At 37.4% G+C, this 16,196-nt stretch overlaps 1 pseudogene; it reads left to right on the top strand.

Moving 5' to 3' along the window:
- The first annotated feature begins 906 nt into the window (after window positions 1-906).
- LOC117029988 (39S ribosomal protein L47, mitochondrial-like) lies at window positions 907-1,328 on the top strand (annotated as a pseudogene).
- The last annotated feature ends 14,868 nt before the right edge of the window (window positions 1,329-16,196 follow it).

The following is a 16,196-nucleotide window of genomic DNA, read 5'->3' on the forward strand; positions in this document are numbered from 1 at the left end:
AATAAGAGTAGTTTCCAGATTCCTTTAGTGAGGGAAGATATACGTACATGCCTTTAGCTTCTTTTTAAAATGCGACTAATTGTAATATTTTCTGCCTTGCCTGTAAGCCAATTTTAAAGGGAACCAGTGGCTCCAATTCTTGAGTGATTCCAGGGTTCTGTGGCATGAATTGGCTTGCTTTGGGGGTTTCTCATTGCCATTGCAAATTCCATCTGTATTTCAGCTTCCAAAATGTTGTGGGTAGGGCCTTTTTTCATATTTCTTTATCCTTGTGAATTTTGGCCCTTTTACAGCCTTGTAAATTTAGTGGAGTTTGGGGAGGGTGTAGAGGCAAATGTGTGTATTTAGGCTGATAACGGCATGTGTAATTGGAAATTAGATGTGTGATTTTTAGATTCCTACTATGTTTTTTCTATCATTTGAAGACTAATTTCTCAAAACGTAGTTTGGTTACGTATGCAAAAAATGACGACAGCCAGTTTGGCCATTCTTTGCAGAAAAGTCTCAGCCACCCTGAAGACTTCCAGGTCATTAACAAATCCTCAGGCCCCTGCTACATAGCATAGGGTTTTCACTTAATCTGTTGCCGAAGAATACTCTTACACCAAATGTCACATCTTTACACCCGTGTAGATTACTTCATACCACGTTGTCAAGGAAAGGACTACAAGAATTTTTTTGATGACCCAAAAAATTGGGGGGAAGAAAAAGTGAAATCTGGAGCTTAATGGACCCATAAAGGAACAAAAGTAATGAAGATTTACATAAACTTTTGTGTGTTCTAATGAAAGAAAGAAACATCCTTCTTTGTCTTCTTTTTTAAATTAAAGTTTATTGGGGTGACAATGGTTATTAAAATTACATAGGTTTCAAGTGTACAATTCTGTAGTACATCATCTATATATCATGCTTCCTGCTCTAGAGCAGGAGGCCAAGTGGCAGATATTGCCAATGCCAAGCCTGGAGTGGTTAGAAAAGGTCATAGAATCCATGGGTGCGTTACATAAAGTTGCCCGGGAAAGAGAGGATGCCCGAAGACTTCTTCAGACTGCTCGGGAAAAAACTAGACCTGGTGCTTGGAGAAGAGACATCTTTGGAACAATCATCTGGCATAAGTTTAAGCAGTGGCCTATACCTTGGCACCTAAATAAAAGGTATAATAGGAAACGATTCTTTGCAATGCCCATGTGGAGCGTTTTGACAGACTGAGATGTGAGAAACAAGCCTGCATCCAAGCAAGGAAGAAATGTTTAGAGAAAAAGAAAGCAAAATTTCTTCAGGAAAAGTTTCCACATCTTTCTGAAGCCCAGAAGTCAAGTCTTGTCTAAGATGTCTGAACTCTTAATTTACCATTTTGTTTTTCTTGAATAGCAGTCTGCATATGAAAGTATCTATATGTTAGGTGGTTTATAAAGAAATTGCATTTTTAGTCAAACGACAAAATAAATAAAAGATTAATTTCTAACAGTGTCTTACAGAATTAATGATTAGAAAGCATAGGCGGTATGATGGTGATTCCTTGGTGTTGAGATTTTCTTTGTGAACTATTATTACATGGTCATTTTTATAAATGTGCCATGAATATTTGAAAAGAACCTCAATTCTCTGATGTTTTGGGGTACAGGGAGATTTCAGTTAGTTCAGGCTTGTTAATTGTGTCATTCAAATCTTCTATTTCCTTGTTATATACTTAGTTTCTGAGAGAGTTATTTTATAATCTACTATGCGTATCATTTTCACAATTTCTCTATCTATTAACTTTCACTTTTTGCTTTATATACTTTGAAGCTACTCTGTCAGATGCACACATATTCAGGATCTTTATGTATTCCTGGTGAATTTTTTCATTTATCTTTTTATGAAGATAACTTTTACCTTAAAACCCCTTTTGCTCTCAAGTCTATTCTGTTTAATGTGTACCAGCTTTCTTTTGGAACGTGCCTCTTAAATCTTTCTTTATTCTTTTTTATTTAATTAACGTTTATTGGGGTGACAATGGTTAGTAAAGTTACACAGATTTCAGGTGTACAATTCTGTAATATATCATTTACATATCACATTGTGTGTTCACCACCCAGAGTCAGTTCTCCTTCCATCACCATATATTTGATCCCATTTACCTTCATCTACCACCTCCCTCCCCCCTTACCCTCTGGTAACCACTAAACTATTGTCTATGTCTATCAGTTTTTGTTTCTTTGTTTTTTTGTCTTGTTCCTTTGTTGCTTTCAGTTTTATATCCCACATATCAGTGACATCATATGGTTCTCGACTTTTTCTGTCTGACTTATTTCACTTAGCATAATAATCTCAAGATCCATTCATGTTGTCACAAATGGCACTATTTTATCTTTTCTTATGGCAGAATAATATTCCATTGTGTATATATACCACATCTTCTTTATCCAATCATCTATCGAAGATACTTTGGTTGTTTCCATGTCTTGGCCACCATAAATAAAGCTGCAATGAACATTGGAGCACATATGTCTTTACAGATAAATGTTTTCAGATTTCTTGGGTATATGCCCAGGAGAGGGATTGCTGCGTCATATGGTAAGTCTATTTGTAATTTTTTGAGGAACCTCCACACTGCCTTTCACAGTGGCTGTACCAGTCTGCATTCCCACCAGCAGTGTATGAAGGTTCCTTTTTCTCCACAGCCTCTCCAACACTTGTTTTTATTTGTCTTGTTGATGACAGCCATTTTAACTGCTGTGAGGTGATATCTCATTGTGGTTTTGATTTGCATCTCTCTGATGATTAGTGATGTTGAGCATCTTTTCATATGTCTAATAGCCATCTGTATGTCATCTTTGGAGAAATGTCTATTCAGGTGCTCTGCCCATTTTTTAAATTGGATTGTTTGTTTTTTTTGTTGTTGAGTTGTATAAGTTCCTTATACATTTTGGATATTAGCCCCTTATCAGAGGTGTTGTTTGCAAAAACCTTCTGCCATTTGGTTGGTTGCCTCTTTATTTTGTCGATGGTTTCTTTTTCTGTGCAGAAGCATTTTAGTTTGTTATAGTAAGAATTGACATCTTTTTGTTAGTCTTTCCATCAAGGAAATGGACTGCCTTTTCATGTTTTCAAATCTTATTTTAATAATTTGTTTACATTTCGTGTTAATTCTAGATTAAATCTGGGTTTTTTCCTCATAGCTGTAATATTTATGTCATTATTTTATTACTAGAGGTATATAGAAGAGTATTTTATATTTCTATATTTTTGTCAAGGTACTTTATTAAGATATTTTACTATACTCTGTTATTTGTACCAACATTAGTTTTCTTTCATTTTTACATTTTTAGGTAGATAAAAGTCAATCACAAAATAAGAATTTTCCCTCTCTATGGGAATATCTATAAATATCTTTTTTCTTTCATTTCTTAGTACATTGACTACAACTTCTAAGACAATTTTAGATAATGTGTTAACATTGGGCGTCCTTAATTGCTTTTGATTTCCATGAGAATGCATTTGTGCAGACAGTTAAATGTGAGATAGACTGTTTTCCTAATAATAATTAAAACAGATGTTAATTATTATGTTACAAAAATAGTCATATATTTCCAGATTCTAAGTTTTTTTAGATGGGGAATAAATCTTGAATTTAACAAAATACCCCTTAACTTCTACTTGAAATAACATTTTCCTCCATTGACATATCCAATTATTTATTCAAAATAATAAAATTCCTAGTAGTAAATCTTAGATAAATGCCATGTTTTCAAACATGTTTTCAAAGGTGAGTCATTCTAATAATATATGGCAGTTGTTTTAATACACTGTTTTGATTTGTTTCTATTCAATGTTGACTTTTACCTACGGAATTAATAATGGTATAGGCTATAAAATCTCTATAATCTTTCCTGGTCACCCTTATGTTTACATATTTCCTGGTCAGACATATGTTTACATATATCTTATGGTCTGTAATGTTTCTAGAGCATTAGTATTCTGTCTCTTGAAGATTTGATAGAACTCATCTGAAGACCTTTTTAGACATGATGGGTTTTAGGGAAGATGATTTTTTGTCCATTTTTTTTGTTTTTGTTGTTGACATTCAGTATTGCTTTATATTAGTTTCAGCTGTTGGGGAGATGATTTTTGATAACCATGGAAGAAATTTTAAACGTTATTGTTATAACCAGAAGTTTTCTCTTATGTCAGTTTGGTAATTTATAATTTACTAGAAATAATCCATTTATTAAGATTTTAAAATGTGTTAGTATATAATTATAATATTTTAAACATCATCTCTGTGACTGTTGTGCACTCCCTTTCTCATTTTCACATTTTTGTGTTTGATACTTCTTAATATTTATTACTAAAACTTGACTAAGGGTTTACTCTGCATTATTTTCTGTATTTTTTGATTTCCCAGGTATTTGGTTTTTTAATTAGTGCTTTCTTCTATTTTCTAATTCATTAATTTTGCCTTTTACCTTTATAATTTCCTTTCACTGACTTTTCTTATTATCTTGTTCTCTTCTTCAGTTAGCTTATTTATTTTCATTGTCTTCTTTTATTAATATCAATAAAATTTAATGCCATAAAGTTACCTTTATATATAGTTTGGATCCAGCCTGTAATTCTTGATGTGTTGTAATTAGCTTTCATTGTAGACCTTATTTTGCTTTATAAATTGATACAAATTTATATTAATGCTTTAAAAGTTCCAACTTGCTGATTTTTGTGTGTATTTAACTAAAATTGTGTTATAAATTTCTAGTTTGTTGCATTGTAGCCAGTGAAATTTCTACTTTGGGGAAATCTAAAAATAGAGGGTTTTTTTGTGTATGGTGTGTATGTGGATGTGTGTGTGTGTTTGTGTGTGTGTGTGTGTGTGTGTGACCATTTGTAAACATTCATGAGTGTGGATATGCATTCTTTGCAGAGGGCACAATTCTAATGTGTAACTGTTAAGTAATTTTTGTAATTGTATTATTCAGGTTATCTATATTTGTATTTGTTTTTGATCTATTTACTATTTCAAGATTGTTTTCTAATCTAACACTAAAACATATTTCTTTTAAACTCTCCTTTTAAGTATAGCAAACTTTTACTACTTACGTATATACTAAGACATGTGCTATCCAATAATATAGCCACTCACCATATGTGGCTTTTTAAATTTTAATTAATTAAAATAAAAAATGCAGTTCATCTACCACTCTAGCTATATTTCAAGTGCTCAATAGCCACATGTGGCTAGTAGCTACCATATTGGACTGAACAAGTATAGACCATTTCCTTTGTCATAGTAAGTTCTAGTAGACAACACTGATCCAAGCTATTATATTTTATTGTGGATTATACTTTTGATGAGTGTAGTATCGCTATATATATTTATCAAAATCTGAATTTAATGCTTTCTATTTTTTCTTTTAATTGTTTGATACATATTTGTCCATCTTTTATTTTTAATATTTCTACATCATTTTGCCCTGTGTATTAAGTCTCTAGTAAATAATATATACTGCTATTGCTGAAATAATTTTAAATGAGTTTAATAAATTTATGTTTATTTTTATCCTAATATGTTTGATTTCCTAATATTTTAACTTATGTTTTTAAAAATATTTTCTTTTTTCCCTATTCCCTATTGGTTTCCATCCTTTTTTTAAAAAAAGATCTTTATTAAGAATATAGCTGACATACAATATTATATTAGTTTCAGGGATACACCATAGTTATTCAACATTTATATACCTAAAGAACTGATCACCATGATAAGTCCAAGAAGCACCTGATATCCTACTATGCTATCAGAATATTATTGACTATATTCTCTGTGCTGTGTATATTACATCCCCATGACTTATTTGCTTTATACCTGAAAATTGGGACTTCTTATCCTCTTCACCTTTCCCTCCCTTTTTTAATTTTTCAATTACAGATGACATTCAATATTATTTTATATTAATTTCAGGTGTACAGCATAGTGGTTAGACATTTATGTAATTTAAGAAATAATTCCCCTGACTAGTCTAGTACCCACCTGGCACTATGCATGGTTATTGCCATATCATTGACTATATTCCCTATGCTTTACTTTACATCCCATGACTGTTTTGTAACTACTAATTTGCACTTCTTAATCCCTTCACCTTTTCACCCTGCCCTCAACCCCTCCCATCTATCACCCCAATAAATCTAGTACCCATTTGACAACCTACATAATTATTACAATATTTTTGACTATATTCCTTATGCTATATCCTACATCCCCATGACCACTTTGTAACAACCATTTTGTACTTTTTAAACCCTTCCTTTTTTTTCACCCACACCCCCAACCTCCCACCCATCTGGCAACCATGAAAATTTTCTCTGTCTCTATGAGTTTGTTTTTGATTTGTTTGTTTGTTTATATTGTCTTTAGATTCTACATAAAAGCAAAATCACATTCCATCTATCTTTCTTTGCCTGACATACTCTACTCAGCACAATACCTTCCAGGTCCATCCGTGCCGCTGCGGAAGGCAAGATCCCATTCCCTTCCATGGCCAAGCAATATTCCATTGACATATGCACCATCTCCTTTTTATCCATTCTTCCATCAACAGACACCTGGCTGCCACCACATCTTGGCCATTGTTAACAATGCTGCAATGAACATATGGATGCATATATCCCCTCAAAGTAGCGTTTTGGGTTTCTTCCAATAAATATTCAGAAGTGAAATTACTGGATCCTTCTTTGTCTCTTGTTATACCCTTTGTTTTAATGTCTATTTTGTCTAGTATTAGCATTGCTACCCCAGCTTTTTTTGTTGTTGCTTTTTTGTTTGTTTCCATTTTCATGTAATATCTTTTTCCATCCTTTTACTTTCTAGCTGTGTGTGTCTTTTAATCTGAAGTGAGTCTGTTGTAGGCAGCATATGTAAGGCTTTGTTTTCTTATCCATCCCTCCTTTGTCTTTTGATTGGAGCATTTAATCCGTTTACATTGAAAGTAATTGGTGATAGATATGTAGCCATTGCCATTTTATTATTCATAATTTTGATCTCTCTTTTTTTCTGTCTTAAAGAAGTGCCTCTAACATTCTTTTTAATACTGGGTTGGTAGTGATGAACTCCTTTAGCATTTTCTTGCCTGAGAAGTTCTTTATCTGTCCTTTGATTTTAAATGATAGCCTTGCTGAGTAGAGTACCCTTGGCTGTATGTCCTTACTTTTCATCACATTGAATGTTTTATTCCAATCCCTTCTGGCCTGCAAAGTTTCAGTTGAGAAATCAGCTGACAATCTTATGGGAGCTCCCTTGTAAATTACTAGTTGCCTTTCTTTTGTTGCTTTTAGGATTCTCTCTGTCTCTAACCTTTGCCATTTTAATTATAATGTGTCTTGGTGTGGGCCTATTTAGGTTTATCTTATTTGGGACTTTCTGCGCTTCCTGGAATTGTCTGTCTATTTTCTTTGCCAGGTTAGGAAAGTTTTCAGTCATTATTTCTTCAAATAGGGTCTCAATCCCTTGCGCTTTCTCTTCTCCTCCTGGTACCCCTATGATGTGAATGTTGTTATGCTTGATGTTGTCCCAGAGGTCTTTTAACCTATCCTCATTTTTTTAAAATTCTTTTTTCTTTTTGCTGTTCCAATTGGATGTTTTCTTCTACCTTATATTCTAAATTTTTTATTCAATTCTCTGCTTCATCTAGTCTGCTGGTGATTCCTTCTAGTGCATTCTTCATTTCAGTTATTATATTCTTCACTTCTGACTGGTTCTTTTTTATGGTTTCTGTGTCTTTTTTTATATACTTGCTATCTCTTTGTTGATGTTCTCACTAAGTTTCTTGAGCATCCTTATAACCATTGTTTTGAATTCTGTATCTGGTGGGTCGCTTGCCTCCATTTCATTTAGTTCTTTTTCTGGAGTTTTCTGCTTTTTTTTTCATTTGGGATATATTTCTTTGTTTCCTCATTTTGGCTGTCTCTCTGTGTTTGTTTCTATGTATTAGGTGTATCTGCTACATCTCCCAGTCTTTTCCAGGAGGACTTATGTAGTAGGTACCTTGTGGGGCCCTGGCAGTCTCTCTGATCACCTGCTCTGCGTGTTCCAGGAATGTCCCTTGTGTGGGTTGTGTGTGCCCTCCCATTGTAGTTGAGCCTTGATTGTTATTGGCATGTCAGTGGGTGGGATTCATCCTCAGGCTTGCTGTGGGGTTTGGCCGTATCCACAACTTATGGGCTGCCGTGCAGGGGGCTTACCCTACTGATTGGGATTTGCCCCAGTGGGCTCTGGTGCCTGTTGAGACTTCCTTTTGTGCGTGCCACTTGTGGGACTAATTGGGCAGTGCTCTGCTGTGGTTTGAAGCCAACCTCCAAGTATGTTGGTTCTGGGGCCTCTTGGAAGGGGCTCTGGTGTAGACCCAGGTCACCCATTGCTTATGACCAGCCAGGGACTACCTGATGCAAACTACAAAGTGATCTGCAGTTGTTTGCTGCCAGTACTAAACCTTGAGGCATGTGGGAGAGACCACGCTGTGAACTGAGGACATCTGCCACCAGTACTTGGCCTGGGGTAGCTCCGCAAAAAGCCAGGACACCCCGAGGCTTGCTGCCACTTGCTGGATCCCTTAAGGTTCAGCCATTGATAAAGCCTCATGTGGTATGCAAGTTGGGTAAGGCAGGGTCTCAGGGAGTCACTAGAGTGGGAAGCATTGTGGTCACCAGGTTAATGTAGATTCTGGTTTGGTGCCAGTGCTGAGCCTTGAGCTACCGTGTTTCCCCAAAAATAAGACCTAGCTGGACCATCAGCTCTAATGTGTCTTTTGGAGCAAAAATTAATATAAGACCTGGTCTTATTTTACTATAAGACCCGGTCTTTATAATATAATGTAATGTAATGTAATATAATATAATACCGGGTCTTATATTAATTTTTGCTCCAAAAGATGCATTAGAGCTGATTGTCCAGCTAGGTCTTTTTTTCAGGGTAACACAGTACTCAGCAAGTCTCAGAGCACACCATGGCCAATTGCCACCCACCTGAGGCCTGCCGGCCTCCAGTAGTTTTACAAGAAAGAGTGCAGTGTGGGCAGGGCTGGCTATTCTCTGAGAAAGTGCCCCTAGTGTTGGGGAAGTTGGGTGGGGCAGGGGTCCCAGTGAGTCAGCAGGGTGGAGCAGCAGAGCTCAGCAGTCCAATTAAGATTCAGGTTTGGCCTATGGGGGAGAGGTCAACACAGGAAAGATGGCACCCACCTGACAACTGCATGGGAGAAGGATTCCACACAGGGAAAATAGTGACTATCTTCCAGCCCTCGTCCTATATCTTAGTCTGCCCCCATATATTTCCACCACCCCCTGAGTCACTGTCCCTCCACCAGAGCCCAGGGTGAGCGCCCATGAGTGAGTCTGTATGTAGGCCCTTTTAAGAGGACATCTGGGTTTCCCACAGTCTTCTGTCCCACCTGGATGGTTGGGATCCCCCCTGTTTTTCACAGCCAGATGTTGTGAGGGCTCCTCTTTCTGGCACCAGAACTCTGGGCTGGGGAGCCTGGTGTGGGGCTGGGGTCCCTTGCTCCTCTGTGGGGAACCTCTGCAGCTGAGATATCCTTCCTGATTCTCAATAACCATATGGAGGTTTGGGGCCAGCCTGTTTCACGTGTCTGCCTCTCTTACCAGTCTTGATGTGGCTTCTTCTTTATATCCTTAGTTATAAAACTTCTGTTCAGGTAGACTTCAAATGGTTCTCCAGGTTGATTGTTTTATAATTTAGTTGTAATTTTGATGTGTTCACAAAAGGAAGTAGACACAGTGTTTATCTACTCTGCCATCTTGGATCCGCTGGTTTCCATCTTTTGATGCACATGTAGAATAGTGGTTACGACCATTAGCTCAAGCATGTACCTGCCGAAGCTTGGATCCCATTTCAACATTTCAAGAGTTAGTAGCTCTTAATTCTTTGTGCCAAATGTCCTCATTTGTGAAGTGGAGATAAAAATAGCACCCATTTCACAGGGTTATTAAGAGGGTTATATAAATAAATATCTTGAATGTGCCTGGTACATAGTAAGTGTTCATTATTAGTTAATTCCTAGGCTGTTTTCCTCTAGAAACACCGAATGCATTTTCATTATAATGGTTACCATTAAATTTAAAAAATGCAGCTTATGTATCTCTGTCAGTTTCACAAAAGAAATACAATTATTTGAATTTCATGTAAGATGAAGTCATTAGCTTGCTTTTAGTTCTCCCTCCTCTTTTCACATGCATTTCATAATTTTTGTTGGAGTTATCTGAGATTATAGATCCACATTATTTAATATTGAAACTCTTTTGACTCGTATATCTTTGCTTTCAAGAATGATGAATTAACTTTTCCTTCTGTAATATAATCATAAGTGTTTGGCTCACCTTGATCTAAGAGTTTTTGATGCTTGACCAACAAAACTTTTCAAACTTTATGATATTCTTTTTCCTGTATATATCTACAGTTTTTAGCCAAACAGTATCACACTGTGTAGATTTTGAACCTGCCTTTATTTCCTTAACAATCTTTGAGAAGCAGAAAGATTCATCCCAAGAGTAAAAAAATAATTAAAGTTCAGTTGATATGACAAAAAATGTGAAATATAAATGTCCAGTTTCCTCTATTTATTCACAGAGTTCTAACCATATAGCTCTCTATGTTTGGGTGGTGTCCATTTGGCCATTTCACTCTGGGTGTGTCACTCTCTACATGCTTTGCTTGGAAGCTGAAATGCGTCTCTTCTTTCTGCTAGGGTGCACTGTATCATCACACATGATTTCAATTACTGCATGTACCTAGACAACTCCTAAGTCTGCATATCCATTTCTGGACTCTCTCCCTCTTTCTAGTACAATAAATCCTGGTTTTAATATGTGATCTCAACAGGTCTGTTATCCATAAGACATGTATTTCTTCATCTATAAATGATGGGATTAGATTAAATGATCTCAAAGGTTTATTCCCAGAATAAAAGTCTCTGACCTATAGCTGCTATTTCTTTATTATTCCACCAACAGTGCTCTTTACAATTTTTAAACTCCTCTCTCTGAATTAGTTCTTTTTTCCTATTGAAGTTACCATTATTTACTGCAGCATACAGCCTTTGTAAAAGATCCATAACCTTTGATCCTCTCAAACCCACTCTGCTGCAATTAGTGACTCTAGTATCCAGCATTCAACTGCTCATCAGTTCCCTTCTTCCTTCCTCTTCCAGATGTGCTTTCAACCTCCAAGACACCTGAGAATTTACCTTTGTGTGCCGCTCAAACAATGGAGTCATAGAGCTGGTACCAGTGGGATGAGGGATCAGCTCAAGGGATGGTGGCTTTCCCTCCATTTCTATTTCTCTACCTTTCAAAGATTTTTAGTAGCACCTGACCACTAATTACTGCCTCATTTCTTTCTTGGTTGATACTTTACTCAGTGAATTCAAATCACACCCTTCACCTCAGGAGTATCAGCATGGATTTAGTCCAGTCGATATGGCACATCCCACAGTACTGAGAGCACCCAAGAGAGAAGGGTAAAACTCTCTGGGTCTGAGGGGGTCACTTCAATTGAAGGATGACTACCTTTGTGCCATAATCTGCAGTGATGGTTTCTAGTTCCTGTTTACTTGGCTAGTTAGAACACCCCTCTCTCAATCTCTCTCACTCTCTTTCTCTCTCTCTTTGTCTTTTTCATATTAGTTTTCTCCTCTAATCCGTACCAGAAAAATTTCAGGTCTATGTCCTTAAACTACTACTGGTTTTACTGCTGCTACTACTGTTGCTACGAGACTGTTACTGCTGATGCTTGTACTACTGCTGCTATTACTACTGTTAGGGCTACTATTACTGCCATAACCACAGTTATACTTCTTGTAGCTCTTACTCTATGGCATCAAAGGGTAGGAACTCTATATGCTTTATCTCATTTAATTTTTACAATAGACCTTTTGGGTAATTTTCATTGTTATCTCTACTTGAGAGAAAAATGATTCAATCTTAGGGAGGTTAAGTAAATTTCCCAGCGTGTCTGAGCTTGTAAGTAGTGGAGCTGTGGTTTTAAACTAAGGTCTAGTTGATCACAAAGCCCACTTTCTTAACTCCTACCAGGCTCCAAGTTGGAAAATTCCTGCCAATGAGCTGCCACCCTCTCTTTCTGGAGTACTGGCATATTTTGCTAATAGACTCCAACTCTTTTTCTGCCTAAGCCCAGATACAATCTCAGAATCCTTCAGAAAGGGCCTAGGCAGCCACTAGGGAAAATCTGTCAGATTTGGCCTATGAGCCAAGTCTAGGTAAAGCCTGTTTGTGAGCACTGTATTACATGACACAAAATGGTGCCCACCCTGGCTTTCCATTCTGTGGTCCTCCTCTGGAACTTAGGTGACAAGGGGCTGAATGCAAAGCCCAGCTGCTGAAGAGACACAGTAATGTGGAGCCAGAGGCAGAGATTGAGGCTGTTGCAATGACATCCTCTTGTCCCTTTTCTTGAATGACGTATTAATACCTGCTCCATATATTTGAACATTTGATTTTGAAGTCAAAAGTAACCCAAATATTTTGTATATATTCTCCCTCAATAATTTTAAAGTGCAGGCAGCTCTCTGCTTACCACACCATTGACCACACCATCTGTCCTCACTAGAATCCATTCTTGTTATTCACAGAATTGGATTCACAGTACTTAGAATTTTACATAACTAGAAAGCTTTCAAATCATGAAATATACATGTATGAGAATCAACAGGAAGTCAAGATAATTATAATTGATGCAATGAAGAGAAGTCAAACTAAAAATGTATATCCATAGAATTGTATCCTTAGAAAAATGTCCATTTATTCTTTGTGTTGGTGTAAAATGTGTCAATTCAAGAAGATATTTCTTCCTGTTATTATGAAGCATTGCCAGAAAGCAAAGATCAATTATTCTCAAGACACATTTAGTTGAGCATTCTGCCCACATCCTAAATACTTATGTTTATGTGAGTTATACATCTGTACAATGCAGCAATTGTTTCATCTCTCCCAAACTAATAGAGATGCTAGAAACATCTGGTAGTTGATAGTTAATTCATTTTTTCATTGCACCTTTTCATAGGAAGCAGGGAATGCAATTCAATATATCCCCTGAGAGAGTCTTGCATTTATGACAGGTGTGTATTTCTTAACAAGTCGTTGTTTGACACCATCGCTTCTCCTAAGTCCAGCTGGAAGTACATTCATCTGGCAAAAAAAGAGAGGGGAGGAAAAGTGAAATTTGAAAGAAAGTTGGAGTATCAGGTGGTTGTTGCATAAACTATCCAGTTCACTCCAGTAATATTTATTCTGCTTATTTTGTGCAATTTCCTGCAACTGCCTTTTACAAGTCTGTCACAATGATGACTTTCTCTGTTTTGAACGTTATTTAGCTACATACTACTAATTTGTTTGAGACAGTAAAATGTGGAACTAGGAATTGATTCAGCATAAGGATTGACCTGTGGATAACTTCCCCCATCGCAGCATCCCAGTATCCCAGCCCCATCTGAGGCTTTGAAGAACAGAAGGATATGAGTCATTGTATCCTGAATTTTCTGACCCCTTCTTAGTATAGCTCTTTGATCTCTAAAGACTTTCTTTTTTTTTTAGCTCCTTGTGACCTCACCGAGATTATCTCTATCCTCCCTAGCAGTTATGATTAGCTAAGGTTATTTTTACTGAAAACATCTCAGGGCTTCAAATGGGAGGGTGAGGATGCTGCATTCTTGATGGAGGGCCCAGGGTTTGGAATTCTTCCCTTGATGTGACATAATGAATCTTAATTGGCCTGCCCTTGGGCCATGACACAGCAACCCCAGCTGGCTAAGTCCTAAGGACTGGTACTGCTTAGGGAAGGGTTCAGAGGTAGCTGATAGAAATGCCCTTAGTAGGCACATAGTGACTGCAAGGCCACCTTGATGACCAAGGACATGGTATCTGTCCTATTGGCTCAGAGATTTCCTTATTTGAAGACTTGGTAGCTATAGAATATTTATTCCCAAAGAATCCATGTAATGGTGTTTATGTCACTCTTGCTTACCTCAAGCTTCTCAGACTCCTTGGCACTGTCCAGGCTTTTAGTTGGCTTAAAGTACTGTTTCCTACACACACACACACAGACACACACACACACACACAGACACACACACACACACGCATGCACGCATGCACGCACAGGTACACACATATGCACACACTGAATGAAGAAGAGCTCTGCTGGTAATAGAAACGTGTGATTGATCTCCTTTTAACATCCAGTGTTAGGCAAAATATGATGCTTGCTTACTGGCTCAGTGATTTCCTCATTCAATTTCAGTGACAAGGGCTTGGAATATCGACTATTCCTAATGTGTTCTTCAAATTAAAAAATAAAAATGCATGCAAATTTGTAGAATACTATGCAGAAGTACCCAACTCTCCTCATCCATTTCTCTTAGGAGTCGTCTAGTAACAAGTTGGCGATAATATTCCCACTGGACACATCAGGTCACTGGGGCAATGAGGGACTTAATCATTTGATGAAGGTCCATGCTAATGAACAAAGTGGCTGTGCCTCCTTGTTAAATTACCTGGCTACTCCTGGTCATATAATTTCACTTAGCACACTGAATTATTTTGATTTCCTTAAAGCACCGATCGTAAAGTGGCAGAACTAATCCAAATAAGCAATTGGATTTAGACAGGGGTGGGAAGTGGCGGGGTCACTGCTTGAGGTCAGATGACCTCAGTGCCCAGGCATCTCTATCCCCTCAAAGCCTTCTCCTGCTGATAAGTTCGGGAAGAGTCTTGCTCAGTTCATGCTCTTCCATTAGCTGCTATGCCCTCCCTTATCCTCACTGCCACTTAATGGCTCTAAAGAAATGTGTTTTTGTGATATATCCACTTGGAAATGTCTTGAATAATTGCTGTTTGTGCTGCCTCCATTCAGTCTTCTTTTCTGTCATGAAGAGTGGTCTGATGGCCTCAAGAATGCCACAAATGTGGGGAATGTGCACAAGTCTGGCGCTCTCTTTTCAAGGCAGTTTCACCTGAACTCCCCTCCCCTTCCTTTGTGATTGGAGCAAAGAGAATTTTAGTAATTAGGTTAATCTCTTTAGGAAAACCTTCTTGATAGAAGCTGTGTGTCAGCACTGGAAAAGTCAGTACAGAAAGGTGTCCCGAATCATTTTGGCCACTCTGTCTTAAAAGTTTTCTTTGTCTGCGAAACCAATGCAATACATTGTGGAATGACCTAATGAGTGTTATATTTCTTCCATAGCAGGAAAGAGAGAAATTTCTTTTCCCAAGTATGGTCTTCTATTCCTCTTTTCTTTAAGTCCCAAGAGTGGTATTTAATCTTTGAGAACATTATGCTTTGCATATGGTAAAGATTGTTAAAACCATTGGGGAAATTTACCAGGAAATTGGCGCATTTTTTTCCTTCTTCCTTTTCTTCATGGAACTAACAATGATCCTAACACTGCTTTCTGTGAGCTAAAACTCATAGTAACAGTGTGAGCTTTAAGGATTCCACCGAAATCTGTGCAGACTAGCTTTGCCCATATCTGCTCAGAGTTCCATCTGAGAAAGGTACACCAGAATCACCAAGAGTTCATTAAGACATAGACTGCTGCCCCCTACCCCCAGAGTTTCTGGGGTAAGTCCCAAGAATTTGGCTCTCTAACAAGTTCCCAGGTGGTGCTGATGTTGCTGATTATTGGACCATAATTTTTGAGTAACTTTGAAGAAGAAAGTAAGAGGATACAGCAAATGTCCCATAGCCAACATCTGAAGCTACAATTCCTTGTGCTAGGGTATCCTATGGACTTGGTATGTTGTAAGTGTTAGAACAACCTGTGCCCCTACCAGCAAGTTTCTCATTCCATTATCACCCTATTAGGATACTTGAAAAATGGGCCAATGCTATATTTGCAAAATATGACTCTAGCTTCTTAAGAGATACTCAAGATAACCATTATTTTTGTTGCTTTTGGTTCCAAATCCTTGTATTGGAATTGTTGTGCTGTGAGAAAAGTGACTACAAAAGCCACCAGGAAAGGAAGGTCTTAGTATGATATTTGGTTTAACACCTCATGGAAAAGGATTTGTTTTTCTTGTGTCACATGGCTTAAAAGGTTAGTTAACCAGGACAGGCCTGGATGTGTCTGGACTGAGCTAACAAGTAGCTGAATAGTTTACCCATAAGTGCAGGGTAATCCTCATGACCATGTGATATA

This window comes from Rhinolophus ferrumequinum, chromosome X (genome assembly GCF_004115265.2).
Source record: "Rhinolophus ferrumequinum isolate MPI-CBG mRhiFer1 chromosome X, mRhiFer1_v1.p, whole genome shotgun sequence".
NCBI classification, from domain to species: Eukaryota; Metazoa; Chordata; class Mammalia; order Chiroptera; family Rhinolophidae; genus Rhinolophus; species Rhinolophus ferrumequinum.